This window comes from Sceloporus undulatus, chromosome 3 (genome assembly GCF_019175285.1).
Source record: "Sceloporus undulatus isolate JIND9_A2432 ecotype Alabama chromosome 3, SceUnd_v1.1, whole genome shotgun sequence".
NCBI lineage: Eukaryota > Metazoa > Chordata > Lepidosauria > Squamata > Phrynosomatidae > Sceloporus > Sceloporus undulatus.
This window is the reverse complement of record NC_056524.1, coordinates 87,745,934-87,758,239: the sequence shown is the minus strand read 5'-3', so window position 1 is coordinate 87,758,239 and position 12,306 is coordinate 87,745,934.

Genomic DNA, 12,306 nt, shown 5'->3' with positions numbered 1-12,306 from the left:
ATGATGATGATGATGATGATGATGATGATGATGATGATGATGATGATGATGATGATTTGAGTCAGCTTGAGAGGCATGCAGGCTCTGTTTCTGAAGCTGAGAGAGTGTCACCTTCCAAAGTGTGTTTTGGGTGCTTTTAATGCTAACAAGTCTCCCTTGCTTTGACAATGATAGTGTGGTGGTGGTGATGATGATGATATGACTCAGCTTCAGAGGCATGCAAGCACTCTTTCAGAAGCCGAGAGAGTGACACCTTCCAAAGTGTGTTTTGGGTGCTTTTAATGCTAACAAGTCTCCCTTGCTTTGACAATGATAGTGTGGTGGTGGTGGTGGTGGTGATGATGATGATGATATGACTCAGCTTCAGAGGCATGCAAGCACTGTTTCAGAAGCTGAGAGAGTGTCACCTTCCAAAGTGTGTTTTGGGTGCTTTTAATGCTAACAAGTCTCCCTTGCTTTGACAATGATAGTGTGGTGGTGATGATGATGATGATTATGATATGACTCAGCTTCAGAGGCATGCAAGCACTGTTTCTGAAGCCAAGAGAGTGTGACTTTCCAAAGTGCCTTTTCTGTGTGTTTTTGGTTCTTTAATGGTGATATTGATATCAGCAAGCCTAGTCTGAGGCATGGCCAATGTAAATTGCTGTGATTTTTACAAACCCATGTACAGTGAAGAAAAACCAAAGTCCCTTGACCAAGTACACACTTCTGAAAAGTACACTTAGTGCAAGAATGGTGAAACCACCTTGGCATGTTCAATATGCATAGCCATGTTAAACCATGCTAAGTGTTAAACCCAAGGAGTTTGGTTATGGAATAAGCCTCTGAAATATGCAAGAGGCCATGTTAAGTAAAGCCATGTGAAATGCACAAATGTGCTGTTGTGTGTGTTTTGGAATGCAGGTTGGGGGTGTTTGGCCAGAAAGGGACCGAGGAGGAGAGGGCGGGCAAACGCCTCCTCCTTCCCGCGGGGCTTCGGTGGAAGCTCTGCCCTTGGCGTGCAGCTCCGCCCCCGGAGGGTGGAAGCTCCGCCCCTGACATGCGGCCCCACCCCAGGAGGGTGGAAGCTCCACCCCCCGGCTTCGGCCCCCCCGACTTGTCTGAGGGACAGCAACCCGGCTCCCGGCTCAAAAAGGTTGCCTACCCCTGGTTTAGAACCACTGTAGCTGTATTTCATTATCTCTCTGTGTGCCTGCATCTGGGCATGAAGGGAACACTACATGAGCTTTCTGCCTGGATACAAGATCGTACTGTTTCTTTGCCCTATTACCAATAAAAAAAGAAGTAATTTATGACCCTACCTGACTGAGCTGAGTGCTGAACTGAGAGCAGAGATCTTAAACATCTGTGGAAATGTGAGTGAGTCCTCAGGGACCCACAGGCAAGGAGAAATCAGAGTAAAAACACTTATTTTGAAAGCTACTGTTCAAATCATTCTGAGCACATAAACATTCTGATTAAAATAAAGGAACCTTTGCTCAGAGAGGGATAAGCCATGCTGAACTTCTAAAATAGGTGGTAGCAGTATGCAAGGGAATCGGAAACTCTGATCCTGTCCTCTGGGATATTAGCTACCTTTCCTAATTCAGATTATTAATTAGATTGCTTAACATTAGCCTCAAAAAAACTAACCTGTGACATGGCTGGGGCCTTGTCATCTTTTCAAGTCATGAAGCACTTAAATATTTCAGTAATGACTGGTTCCCACACACAAAAAATGTTTTGCCCTACATATTGTTGTTTCTCTATGCACTGACATACTCCAGTACAGTATAATAAAGACCAAAGCTTGAAGTTTGAAAGATGCTTCCGATCCCACATATAACCAAATAGTTACACCCTGTTTCTCCTTCTCTGAGTAGTCTCCAGCCTACTAGTCTGAAGTCAGAGGTCTAAATCTAATTGCTAGCTTCCAAAAGAATAAACCTATAGAATTAACAGCTGAATCGTAAGTCAACTTTTATGTAGTTATGGGACTAGCAAAAGGATTTACATCATAGCCTTCTAGAATCTTAACTTGGATCAAGAATGGGGCCCATAATAATAATAGCGATTTGTAAAACCTGTTTATACAACATAAGCTCTAGCTGCCCTGATTTGGTAGGGACAGTGTTGATTAATCCTTGGTTATTCCACTTTTCAGCTGCTTTTAAAATGTCCCAGGTTCTCTCTCCTCTTCCTATATTCTGTCTTTGTCCTTGATTTAGGACCAAAGCAGACAGCTCAGAAGGAGTGGCCTCTGGACACTCTGGCCCGTTGGGCCAGGACTGCAGTAATCGCACAGCACACTCCCGAAGCAGGCCACCACCATGGTCCCAAGCCAGCAACCGTCAGGAGCAGATTTAATCTAAAGGGGTCGGCTCTTGCTGATCTGGTGCAGCCTCGGCACAGCTTCCAGTCGCTTTAGGGGTGTGCATCATCTAAATGCCATGCCAGAAACCACTTTATTTGGCCCATCTGTTTCAGGCCTTAGTTCAATTGCTTCAAACTGAGTTCAAAGAGCAAAAGTAGTTTGCCCTCAATGAACTCAGGAAGGTGGAAGGAGAGGAGTTTGAATTTCCCCCCTTCCCAATAGAACAGACCGAGACAAAAGCAAACTGCTGCAGCCTCTCCTAGCTTCCTCATGAATGCCATCTTGACCACAATATCCTGATGCTATTTGGTCACATGTTCCCTGATTTTCATCTGTGAAATGTTGTAGGATATGATATAAACTGTGATAACAGCGGTTCTTAGGCATTTGGCCAAATGGACAACATAAAGTATGAACCAAGTAATGATGGCATCTCAGCAGTTCCTGTGATTGTAGCAATACTTTTCTATGTTGTCATGACCACAAGAATAATATCTGGATGGATTCATAGTGGTCAGGGTCACACTGTACAGCTGTGCAAATGAGCATCCAGGGATGGACAAAATTGATTGTACATAGAAGGAAACATCACGTACACAATCCAACACAGAGGTAAGAGCTCTTGAGTCAGTCGAAGTCAACAGGCTCAATGTGCAAAAGTTGGTATTCTGGATCTTGTAACAGGCACAGATGTCTATTATTTGTAACATATCACTGTGTTGCTGCATTTCAAAAATCTGAGGCTACTGACAGCTTCTAAAGTACTTTGTCTTCTAATACAAGGATTACTTCCCAGTTTAGGGGTCATAGCTAATTTTGCAGATAATAGGTCTGAAGGCATGCCATTAAGCCCAGAGGCCGTAACATCACCATACGAGAGAAAAATGAGGCTAAATTATGGGTTTGCACTTGAGGAGATTTATAGGAAGTTATCTCTCTTTATGTATGTGCATATTCTATTCCAGATCTTTTGAGATTAGCTGAAGCCAGAGGCAGAACAAACAGTTCTCGAAATAACGTTGTTGGACCATCTCCTTCAATATTTGTTATTTATTTAAGCATTTCTGTATCACCTCCCAACCCATAAGGGCTCCCAAGGGATGAACAAATAAAAAACATTTAAAACAATACAAAGATAAAAACATTGTGTAGGGTTTGAGCAGCCAGGCTGAGATAGCACGGGCCAGGTCCCAGAGTTCCTTATACATGTGTGGGGCAGAAGAAAAGCCATATCAATAAGGAACATTGATCTCACAGACAGCAGACACTAGTGCTACTGGTAGGACAGAGAGATACAAACCATACATTAATACACATCTACTTCAGGGATATCCTGCAGATATTTCTCAGGGGAAAAAATCCTTGTGAAAATGTTTCTTGTGGGGGGGAAAAGTATACTTTTAGAAAACAGTATGAACTACCCCACATTTTTCTTATGTTTACCAAACCCAAACCAAAAGCCTGCAAGGAATTTTCAATCTAGTGTGCCTTGCCTTTTTTGTTTATTGTCTATACTATATAATACTAAACGCTGAAAGAAGTTTCAGCAAACTAGCACTCATCAAAAACTGCAGGTGTTCTACTATGTGGCAACAGCAGTTAAGTTACCTAGCTATTTTGTCTATTGAGTGTGAAGTTGCAAGAAAAATTGACTTTGGAGAAATAATCTATGAGTATGGTATGAACAAGCATGGGGCAGGGGGGGACTTTAAAGTGAAATGCTATATTTGTAAAACCACTGCTGTGTTGATCCTTTATATATATATTTTAAAAAATGTCAAAATCTTTGTTAGGACCTGCCAAAAAGTTACAAAGTATGTCTTTATTTTGTTTACTCGAAAAATGTTTAACTTGTGTTAGGAAGTCTCTCAATTAGGGGAATTTTAATTAGCTCAGATTGCTGAGAGGGGGCCCTAACAATGTCCTTTGCCAAGATCGTGTCATACCAAAGGTCACCAGGAAATCCTTAGAGAGATGACATGGATACCAACTATGTCCAATTAAATGTCTAAAGTTTATTCAAGTAGAAACATACATACAGTAAGGGGTCATATACACACACACATTCAATAACGGTGGAATGCAAAGGGGTGAATTTGGGAGATAGGTTGAGAGAGAGGCACCACTACGGGAGGTACGTTACCATAGAAGTCTTCTCGGGGAAGTCTGATGCAGATTTGGATGAATGGAAGTTGGGGAAAGATGGCCGAGGGAGCTAAGATCAGAGTTCTCACTGGCATGGACCACTCTGTAATCTGGTAATAGCACACTGAGGGTCCCAAAACCTAGTTTTTTATAGGCTGAATCTAATCTGTAGCAATGAAATAAAGCGCAAGACAAAGGCTTGTTTACCTGGGCTATTGTTAAGCTGAGGAGAGGAGAACAACAATGCAACTAGGTCTGGACACAATCGGGTGGGCAAACAGATCAATGGCTGGGTCGTTAAGCTGATCACCAGTCCATTAGGTGTGAGGCCAAGGTTATTGTCTTACCTTGGAAGCAGTGGCCATTCTTGTTTGGCAATTCCCAAACTTCCTGTGGGGATTTTCCAAGTCTATTTTCTAGGGAGCCTGTCTTTTCCCATGCAGGCTGACTACATGTCCTCCTCGCTTTTGGGTTAATGGTGGCTCCTGTAGGAGGTCAGTTGCGGGGTCATAGTGAAGTCCACTTATTCCAAGATTTTATTAAAATCCAAACTTGGTAACACTTGCCTTTTGTTCAAGGATAAAATCCTAAACTGAGAATAGTAGGCAAGATTAATTGGATTCTTCTTCAGGTTGGAAAAGATTTTAAACAGAACAGCAAAAAGTATGTTTGTGCATCTGCTTAAGGACCAGGTGTGGGATTTCAAATTGAAACAGAGAGAAAAAATATGATTCTTGAGACTGTAATTACAAGTCGACACTGCAGTATCTCTACTGGGGTGTGTGTGTGTTGCAAGTTTGTTCTCAGTTCAGAAGCATGATGTGTTAGCCTTGCTAACATGAAAAATGTTTTTGTGATTGCAAACGGGAGACCTTTGCAGTCCTCCAAATGTCAGTGTTTAGACCACATCTCCTAGCTTTTCTCATCCTTAGCTGTGATGGCTAGGGCTGTCAGGAGCTGGAGTTCAATAATATTTGAAAGGCCACATGGTTCCCATCCCTGACCTAGGCCCCAAAATAGTGGATCTCAAATACTACTAGAAACAAAATGTTTATTTTGGGAGGAAATATGAAACAAAAACTCTTAGGGATGTAATTATTTAATGTTTGAGATCAACCTGAGGGTCTAGTGTACTGTTTATCCTGAAATGGGATTATTATATGTTAAGAATGACTGAAATATAAGGTTCTATGTTATGTTATCTTATTATGAACTCCTGATTGAATCCCTGGCCATTGGCCTGTGGGGTCCCTCAGGGTTTTCTTCTATTCCTCCGTGTTATTTAACAACTACATGAAACTGCTGGGAGAGGACATCCGGAATTTTGGGGTGTGGTGTCATCAGCATGCGGATGATACTCGACTCTATCTCTCCTTTCCATTTGACTCTAAGGAAACTATCTCTGAACTAAACCAGTGTCTGCTGTTAGTAATGGACTGGATGTGGCCAGGAGTGCATTTGCACAGATAAAACTAGTGTGTCAGCTGCACCCATTCTTTGAGAAATTGTATCTGGCTAAGGAGACACATGCCTTGATTACATCCTATTTGGACTATTGTTAAGTGCTTTATGTGGGGCTTCCTTTGGAAAGTGTTTGGAAACTGCAGCAGGTGCAAAATGCTGCAACCAGGCTGTTGACTGGGGCTGGCTACAGGGATCATGTCCCTGCTGAAACAGCTGCACTGACTACCAGTCTGTTTCTGGGCAGAATTCAAGGTGCTGGTTTTGACCTTTCAAGCCTTGAATGGCTTGGGTCCAGACTATTTGAAGGACCGTATTTCCCTATACAAGCCAGCCTGAGTGCTAAGATTGGCAGGAAAGTGCTTTCTCTGAATCCCACCACTTGGACTTGGGAGAGAGCCTTCCCTGTGACTACTCCCAATCTGAGGAACTCCCTTCCATATGAGATCAGGTTGTCCCCCTCCCTGCTCTCTTTCTGTCCACAGTTGAAGATATTTGTATCTAGGCAGGTGTTCAGTGGATGAATTTTAATTGTGCTGTAAATCCTTTTTACAATTTTTACTGGTTTTAAAGATATGTTTTAACTTATGTTTTAATATTAATAATGTTTAAATATTTTTAAACCTTTGAAATTAACATTTTTACTTCTGTCTTTTTAAATGACTGTAACACGCCTTGAATCCTATTGTGGAAGAAAGACAGGATAAAAATCCTTGAAATAAATAAATATATAAATGTTATTCCCAAGACCAAAGAATTATTTACGTAGTGTCACAGGTCTGTGTTATATCTACTGATGCTTTTGCCAGCTGAAAGTACATTCTGTCCCTAAAGACTTAGTCATTCAGAATAAGTGAATTATGGTGTGATACAAAGAACTAAGAGAGTATAGTTTTAAAGAAGCATTTCAAAGAAGCATTTAAATACATAACAGCTCAATTTGTACTAGTCCTGTTTGTTGCAGTGTCTAACCACACATCAGGACTTGAAAGATCAAGAATAGATCTGCATGATCACAGATTCACAGAGTTTATTGCAAGTAAACATTAGGAGAAGGAAAATATGGAAATAAAGACATGAAAGCTATAGAATGTAAAAAGCAAGCAAGAGGTACAGTGGACCCGCATCATACGCGGTGTGCTATACGTGGCATTCAGCTTACACATATTAAAACATATATTTCCGATGGTCTTAGGAACCAAGACAAAAATAATTTTACGGTTGGGGGTCACCACAATATGAGGAACTGTATTAAAGGGTCACAGCATTAGGATGGTTGAGAACCACTCTGCTAGAGGGTGCACTATTGTTTTTAATTTAACTGTTTTAAGAGCTTTTAAAAATATTTTTAATTATATTTTATTCTTTTATTGAAGTTGACTTGTTATAATACTGCAGATAGTTTAACTCTGTCCATTTCTCTCTTGACTCCTTGGCACAGGATCCCTGCTGCATGCTGAGCCAGAATCATTTACTGTATCCCTTGATCAGAGCTCTGTGCCTGAATCCATTAACATATTGTCCACTGGTAAAACCTTCTGAATTCAATATCTACCACTTTTTACATCATTAGTTCTTGTGTGTATGTGTGAGAGAGCGAGTGCTTAATAATTAGTTATTATAAACTAATTTGGAATCTACTGTTTGGAGTTCTGGATTTGGAACCTTATACATAGGTTGAAAGCTCAGCTTTTAAGAGTTACCCAAACTCATCTGCTGCTTCCTATTGAGCTATATCAATTCCCCCATTGAAGTCAATTGTGAGTGGGGAATATGCAAAAGTTATCCCTGTAGGGGGGGGAAAACATTTCTCCCAAGGCAAAACAAACAAGTACAGTAACTGCCAACATTTGCTCACTGTAGCTGCTGCACTAAATAACTGGTGGACCACTAATTCTGTTATTGTTCACTGTATTCTAATTGTATTAAGCATATTGACTGAGTTGGCGTAAAGGTGCCAGGTATGGATAAGTGAATAAGATCTATGCAAAAAATAAAAGAAATTATGAATGAGAGTAAAAAGAGCAGGCTTTTATTGTCAAGTGGAGTTTAAGAACGTAGGTTTGGTTTTCATTTCTAAAAGAAGGGCCAGGATAGAAGAAAACATCTGCTGGGTGCTAAAAGACTACAAGATTATTTTAAAATAATGTGCTAAAATATCCCAATAATGTTAGAAAGCCGTGCAGATGCAGGTTAGCTATATATACCCTGTATATCTATATCCTTTTCTTTATATATATGTTGTGTGTGTGTGTGTGTGTGTGTGTCACAGTTCAGTTCTGAATATCAATCAATCAATTTTATTTACAGTCTTTGACCAAAGTATCTAAAAGATGTACTAGTATTGATGACTTCTGAATATGACTTTTCAAAACACTTTTGTACAGTTCAAGATGTGATTACAATATAAAGTGGGCATTCTTCCGTATCGTAAAACAGTTTTCTTTTTTCTTTTCTTTAAAAAAGGATAATATGATTTCTGGCCTCAGTTAACAGTCTGGTTGCAGTTCTTTGGACCAGCCAAAGGGCGCTGCTTGTTCCGGCGTGGCTTCAAGCGTATGCAGGAAGCTGCATAAGGCACGCCCACATATGATGCGGGCACACTGTATAATTGTCCTCTGGGTGACTGAAATTAGCCTAGATTTTTTTTGGCTGAAGTAGATTCATCCCAGAGGACCTTAATGTGCAGGACGGACAGTATGGAAGAAGGTGTTCCCTCAAGTACTCTGGGCCCAAGCCATGTAGGGCTTTAAAGGTAATCACCAACACCTTGTACCTTGCCCGGAAATTAATTGGCAGCCAGTGAAGGGACTTCAGAACCAGTGTTATATGATCATTCCAAGAAGTACCTGTGATTAATCTGGCTGCCATATTTTGTACCAGCTGGAGTTTCTGAACTTGGCACAACAGTAGCCCCATGTAGAGTGCATCACAGAAGTCCCAACGAGAGGTTACCAGTGCATGTACGACTGTTTCAAGGTCTCCTGGATACTTCTTCTTCAGGTAATAAACTTATTAAACTCTGATTTAACTATATAAGCATGTCTTGCTAGGGGACATTTTCCACTTCCCTTTATGAAACTAGTCCATGTTCAAACCTACCTGGTGATGGATGGATAAAAATGGACATTCACCTCCACTCCTTTCACACAATGGTCAGGATAACTCACTATATAACACATGGATTACAGATGATGTCTGTGATGCAAATCCTCCAGTCCTCCTGCAGGCACCATTTATAAAAATGCTCTTACTGTTTAGCAACAGTATTGGATGTCTAGTAGCAGAACTGGCAAAATTTAAAAAGGCATTTTTCATTTTATTGAACAAGAAATGTCTATTTATTGACAGAGAAGAAAAGGAAAAGCTAATTATTTGCATGGCCTTGGGTGTTCTCAGAGAACATACTGAACTTGTACTGCTAACATTTTGAATGTTTATGATAATACAGTATACTAATGGAGTACATAATTAGACCTTGAGATGAAATAGTAAAATGTGTATTGTCCTCTTCAGTTCAATTATTTCATTAAAAAGGCTGGTGTAGACTTTTATAGCCTAATTATCTTGTACTAATGTATTTATTAAATGCAAGAGAGAAATGCAAATACAGGATACAATTTAATATGTACTGCCAGTTTTTAGATGAAATGTTTCCATCCTCTTTGGCACTATCATTTCATTTATTTATTTTTTTGTTTCATCAGCACATAATAATTTTCCGATCAGTTTCAGATAATTTATGTAAATGCAGCCATAAGGCAATTATGCTGTATCATAACATTTCATTATGTTTCTTTGCATTACTAAAATGGATATTACTCATGGGGAAAACTTGCGGTTTGCTGCAAAACAGAGGGGAGTATATAATATATGAAGTCACATTCAAAATAGTTCACAGATTCTTAAAACAAAATGTTATCCAAACTCTAGCTGGAACACAAATTAAGATAAAACAGCTTTATTTAATGCATACTAAATGTCTTCTTCTCCTACACCCCTTTGGAATGCCTAGTTAATTTTTCTGATGGCATGTTCTCACTTATGATGAATGCTGCTAAGCATTTTAGCCAATTACTTGTTATAGGGTAGATCTACCCTAAATAAACACATTGCACTTAATTGCCTCCCCAACAAACTCTTGTATAAGTTTTAATTAAGTAACTCAAAGCTGTAGGATGTATTGAATAATAAATGAACACACATTCATAAAAAGTAACTGTTAATTGGAAGGTGCATAATGTGGGAAGAAGTGGCAGTGTATGTACTTTCCCTGCTGTATGCTCTTTCTTACACTTTTCTTAATGTGAGCACTTCTGGATGCAGTTTTCCTCATGGTTGATGTATTTCAAGTTAACCAGAAGTTTTCTTCAGGATTAGATAGTTCAAAATTTGATCAACCTGGAAAGATAATAAATAACCCCAAAGGCATAAAAATCTCTGGAAGCTTTCAAGATATCTCAGTGTCTTGTCAAGTAGGGTATTAGGGAAAAAAGGTAGGTAAAGGTTGTGTCAATAGTAGAGAAGAAAGCCATACAATCTGCATTTTGTACTGAGATGTAATGGGGAGCATGTTTCTTCACACTCTCAAATTAGTTTCACTGTATATCCATTTTCTTCAAAACCCCTTTTCAGGCCATATATTAAGAAAATGAAAGCAAGAAATTGGAGGATAGGAGAATCAAAGACTGGGAGGGAAGAACATTCACACTCACACTCTCTCACACACACACACCCTTCAGAACATGAAGAGAACACACCAAAGTTTGCAGTTTGTAACAACCTTCAGAAGGCTTCAGAGTTTGATACCCAACCATGAAATGACGAGACCAGACACGTAAATTGGATGAATAAAGGGCCATTTATTTGACCTATAATCTATTTAAAGCTAAGCACTTGAACTTCAACCTTAGCTTCAAACTCTGAGCAAATTGATTAAAGTGAAAAGCCTGGTGCTGGTCCAGCTGAAGCCTAGACTTGTCAATCCTAGACTTCCTCTTCAACCTTCCCTTTGGGCACAAACACCGAACCCTGAGGTAAATCCAGTGATTCAAATTGCATCCTCAGCCAGTCCTAGGAAGGTCAACATAAGGCACTCTCCTCCAAACTCCCTCGAATTTGTAAGGTTGAGCAAAACCCCCATGTCTACCCCAAAGGCAGGTTCTCTCACAACTCCATGTCACTTGACGTGTCTAAGCTGTTCAAGAACCTAACCTTTCACCATAAAGGGATACCAATGATGCATACCAAACAGTTATTTAACCCCATATGGGCCCACAAACAAGGGACAAGCGTCGGCTTAGTCCCTTTGCCCCACCAGACAATTCAAAATGTCTTTTAACCCATTTTGAGAATCCCGCAAAAAGATCAAATTGGCCTATCATCCTGGTGTGAATATTGCACAGACTTACCTCAAACCGAGAGTTCACCTTTTCAAGCTGAAACGTGTCAAATATCCCAAACTAAGACCATTACTTTTGCCTCTCTCTCTTTTTTATTGAAGTATCCTTTCTGACTATGCTGGCATGTGTAAACACACCGAACTACTAACATGTGAAATTTATTTTAAGACATGTTATACAGTGCGCCTGCGCTCTAGGCCGGCACCCCATATGCGGCTTCCTGCTTACGCAAAAGCTGTGAAGCAGGAGAGTGAATGGCGCATGCACTCGCAGCGCACATGCTCTTCCGTGCCGCAAACACGAGCCCCATTCAATCAAATGGGACTCAAGCTTATGCATTTTTTTGGCTTACGCGGGGGGGGTCCAGAATGTATCCCCTGCATAAGCCAAGGGACCACTGTAACATAGCGCATTAAATATAATATATATGCTGAATATGTACATATCTTCAATTATTTTTGCAAGGTAGTAATTAAAAGAAGTAAACACTCGCTGCCATTCAGATAGTCACCTCCAAAATGGCAAAATGCTGATTTTAGGCACAGTACACATCGCCAGTAAGCGGTGTTCTAGCGCCTATACTAAGGTTAGGGACCTCGTGGCACCTGCATGGTCCCTAACCCTAGTCCATAGTGCGAGTGTTACAATGGGACACCGTCATTATGTAAGCGCCATGTGGCGTCCGCATGGTGCCACGCAGCACTTATGTCACGAGTGAAATTTTAAAAAATTGACAAGAATGCATTTGGTTATATTACTGTATTCAAGTAAGGCTGTGTATTAATAATAAAATAATAAAAGTTTTATTTTTATACCGCCCTTCTTCAAATCAGGGCGGTGTACAGCAGAGTTAACAATACAAAATGGTTACAAACAATTGCAATGTACAAAACCAATGGAAACCTAAACATGTTAAAAACATTACAACCTCATGCCAGCCTA